This window comes from Rhipicephalus sanguineus, chromosome 1 (assembly GCF_013339695.2).
Source record: "Rhipicephalus sanguineus isolate Rsan-2018 chromosome 1, BIME_Rsan_1.4, whole genome shotgun sequence".
Classification (NCBI taxonomy): Eukaryota; Metazoa; Arthropoda; class Arachnida; order Ixodida; family Ixodidae; genus Rhipicephalus; species Rhipicephalus sanguineus.
Window position 1 is genome coordinate 310,518,885 of NC_051176.1, and position 4,382 is coordinate 310,523,266.

A 4,382-nucleotide genomic window follows, 5' to 3' on the forward strand; every position below is an offset into this window, starting at 1 on the left:
TTGTATGCGGCTGCGATGACACATGCAACAGAAGCGCATTGGACGCAGCTGTTCCGGCTGCGGTACGCATTAAGACATTTCCATGTGTTTCAGACTCCACAGGCAAGTTCATAGGTAAAAACAGCACAAACGAAACGGAACACAAGGAAGACATGGGACAGAGTGCTGACTTCAACTAACGGTTTATTCTTGAGTGAGCTTGCCTATTTATGAAGAACCATCAAAATCAGACAAGATATCTAAAAAAACGGAACAAGAAAAACAATGAAGCCCTTACCACAAACACGCGCGCCACTGCTTCATTCTCTCCAGAACATAACATTCATCTCCAACGTGATGACAAAATTTTAACTTCTTTTATTGCTAATAAGATCGAAGGAGCGCTTACGCACAGGGATCCTGCCTTGTCAATTTCGCGAGCCTCAATTATTTCGCGCGCTCTCTTATCCCGGCATTTGCGCACAACAGAAGATAGGGTTACAGCCACAATCTCGGCAGTCGTCACGTTATAGTGATGCTCCTTTAGCCTGTCATTCAGGCACGTGCCCGTCTGGCCGATATATCTTTTAACACGAAAGAGTTTTATGCCGGAGTCCACCAAGTACATCCGTCACGGATATGACGTTGATAAAATGGACACCAACGGGCGAGAAAGAAGAAACCAAGAAAAAATCCCCCACTGGGTATCGAACCCACGATCTTGCGGCCGCGACGGCAAGCGCGCGACGTCCTACCGACTAAGCTAACTCGGCAGATGTTGGACACGGCGCGAACGCGCCTTATATCTTCACACATTCTCTTTCGCACGGTGCTCTCTGTTGGCGGTGTAGGTAGGCGGCGCGGAGCGGTGCAGTGCCGCCGTCTGTGAGAGGTGAAAAGAAGTAATGCTTCACAATCGACACTTACTAGCGCTTACTCCGAGATTGCGCACGATATCGGAGGTCATGGTTAAACCGTCTCGATACCAGCGACCCAGTAAACCACGAATGTCCATGGTACGTAGCGGTATAATCCAAACATCTAGGACGAAAGAAGACGTCTTATTTGCGTCTGAAAGATGTCCAATTTTCGCTTTGCGCAATGTGGACGTCTAAAAGATATACAAAGGCTTATTGTAACGGACGTACAATGCACATGTACGCTGTGTGAACGATGGACGCATTTTGGACGTCAGTGACAGACGGTGCACATTTATGCTTATTTTTCACAAAACACCGACCTTCAAGGGATTAGAAATAATCAACGAATGTTTCAACGACACTAGATCGGCGCATCCACTGAAGTCTGGCATTAATTCCTCGCGTTAGCTCGCAGAAAAGGATGCAACAAAAGAGAAAGAAAAAGAACGGAATAAATTGGGCGTTTGCTGATGAAAACACCGCTGTCGTCTGCTCCTCAACACTGCCAAAGGCGCGCGCTGCGTGTTCCCCCACCTCTGGGCGGCTCGCGGTTTTTTTTTTCCCGTCCCTTTTTGGTTTTCCTTTCTGCGTGGCCTCCGACATTAACCGGCGGTGCACGCGCCTGCCAATCTCGGAGGCCATGCTCCCTGCACCATGGTTGCGGCTCTGCGCCGCAAGGTGCCTTGTCTGTCGGTGCGGTATGAGTTGTGCACACTGTACCATCGGTGCATTTCATTTGTGTTATTTTTGTGATGTTATCTGGCCATCCACGGACGCCCGTTCTAACGGGAGAGTGATATTTGTTGATCCCGGCCCACATCTTGAAGCCTACATTTTAAGTCTCAGAGGCTATGCTTACTTCCGTTTGCAACGCAAAATACGTCATGGCCACCATGGTTTGTACAAAAAAGCATTACTTTTGTAAAAACTTAGTACAGTTACTTTGAAATTAAAATTAGCGGCAATACAAAGCATGAATTTGTACGTAATCTTTCCCTAAGTTGTGACCATTGTTGTGACCACTGAGGTTGTGACACGCGTCGACATCGTCCCCATCACCGCCATCGCCATCACGTTTTCTTTCGCACGTGTACGCACATTGCGCATTGCGCACATGTTTGGACCAGTCGTGGTTTGATATTGAGGTTTGGTCCTGCCAGGGCCAACGCTGCCAGCAGCGACGTTTGACCGCCGCTTTTTATCTGACGTATGTGTACTTACGTTGACCGCTGTTGGGTGTTGTGTGGTGGATGTTCTCTGGCTGTGTCGCGTACAATAAGAACGGTAGAAGAGTTTCTGAACTCCGGTCGCCTCGGCAGTGCGCCATTGGCCAGCAAAGGTACGTTCTCTTATGGTTTCCTTTAGTGAATAAGGCCGTTGTGTAATGCGTGAATGAAGGTTTTTGTTTCTTTTCGCAGTCGCGTTTTCCTAAACCCATAGTTCATACCGTGTCGTCTGGCATGGACGTAGACCACTGTTGGGTGCTGTGTCGCGTACATACAACAAGAACCGTGGAAGAATTTCTGAACCCTGTCCGCCCCGCCAGTAGGCCATTGGCCAGCAAAGGTACGTTCTCTTATGGTTTCCTTTAGTGAATAAGGCCGTTGTGTATTGCGTGAATAAATGTTTTTGTTTATTTTCGCAGTCGCGTTTTCCTAAACGCACAGTTCTGTATCGCCGTGCATGTCTCGGTGATATCGACATCATTACTTCTGCTTCGTTTCCTTAACACTGTAGTTTCCTTGATGTAATGGTTTGTAGCTGCCAGAGTAGCCATGATAAGCTTAGTTTAGCGTGTCCTTTTGTAGTACTGTGCATTTGTTAGCGTTGTTTTTCGTGGTATGTCGCAACTGTAGTTCTGTTTTTATTTGTTTAGCTGTGTGCGCTTGCTTGTTGTCTCTTTCCCTAGCATGCCAAAGCTTAGTTGGAATAAGCGCCGTGCTCAAATCAGCCAATGGTGGAACTGTGCACAAACACGCTATGATTTGTGGACTAACACATCATTTGTCGAGAGAAGAGGGAGCAATGTTTAGGTGACTTTGAGAATTTATTGTACAATCCAGGGCTCGTGCTGCGCTATAATATTTGGCTTGTGTGTTCTCGGGAGCCTCGACTACCTATTTGCAGTGCTTTCTGATCATGCTCAAAAAGTGTTGCAGGGCCCCCGTAAGGTAGTGATACCGGCTAGGTGAACTGATTAGCTCCTCTATTGAGAATTAGAAAATGGGAAAAGTACAGTTTGCCTTCATAGAATGGGGAAATTCTCTTGCAGTTCATTGCAGTCAGCGATCCAGTTCCTTAATTCGCTCCTGAATACTGCTTGATCACATGCTTATTCAAAGGCTGTTACCCAAACAATCTACACGGACCTCATCGAGGTTGTGTGCAAGCTAGTATTTGGAAATCTGATATATATATATATATATATTGTCTCGCAGAGAAAACGAGCCCTAAAAGTAATCGTCTGTCCTATATATATATATATATATATATATATAATCCAGCGTTTGCAGCCGTATTTAGTGCTTAACACACCTTTCCTTTCATGTTAGCAGTTTTAATAAAAGCAGCGCTTCATTGTTTGCACCTGATTGGGAACTAATGCATCACACACAAGGCTTAGTCGTGTCCAGTATGAATGTTCTCAAGCTTGCAAGAAATGTTCTCAGTCACCATTTAATGATGATGACACCATACTTGACACCCTTGATGGAAGGCCGTTTGTAGCAGGTTTCAGCTTTGTACTTGACTCTTCAGTGCAGTTAATGCCCTGACTCATTTTATCCTGGAGAAAAGACATATTACATTGGATAATATTTAACTTTCACCTCCTCCAGTTAATTACTTAGCTGTCATGTTTTTCAAATAATTTAACCTACTTTTCTTGAAGCAGTGCGCCTTCATGTCAGATTTTTTGGGGGAAAGACCGACAGTCTCTGCGTATCTTAATACTTTTTCAATTTACGATAGTTTTGGGTGCCCCCTCAAAGTCATAGAATTGGGGCTCCATTGATGTGTTTTGCAAGAGAGCCACTTTATGCATAAAATGGAAAGAGCAATGCGACAAGTTTCTCTGGTTCAAGCAGTTTCATGAACGCTCGAGTCCTTTACTGTACCGGCTTTATTTTTTTTTTACCTTCCTTTCTACTTGAATCCAGGCACACAGCGATCGGACTGAGCATATCAAGTAGCCCCTCCTGTGACCCACAAGACCACACTAATTTGGCCAAGGAGCCTGTCTGGACTTATGTTGGAACTGCTGGCAGACTGTTTTTTCTGGACTTAGGTTGGGACTGCTGGTGGACAGTTTCTGTTTTTTATGGACTTATGCTGGGACTGCTGGCAGACAGTTTCGGTTTCAGTCTTCAGCTGGTCCACAGTTCACTTTTATCATACTGCCTCATTTCTTTTTAGTGTATCTGCGGTCTCTAGACATTTAGCCTGTGTTCTTACACGTTGAGAGTACTCTTATGGTTTACAGCA

At 45.4% G+C, this 4,382-nt stretch overlaps 1 long non-coding RNA gene across 1 annotated transcript; it reads left to right on the top strand.

Moving 5' to 3' along the window:
• Positions 1 to 2,099: 2,099 nt before the first annotated feature.
• LOC119379430 (uncharacterized) lies at positions 2,100 to 4,153 on the top strand. The gene is made up of 3 exons (XR_005181183.2): positions 2,100 to 2,238; positions 2,318 to 2,465; positions 4,058 to 4,153. It is a non-coding gene; the product is annotated as an uncharacterized LOC119379430 (long non-coding RNA).
• Positions 4,154 to 4,382: the final 229 nt, after the last annotated feature.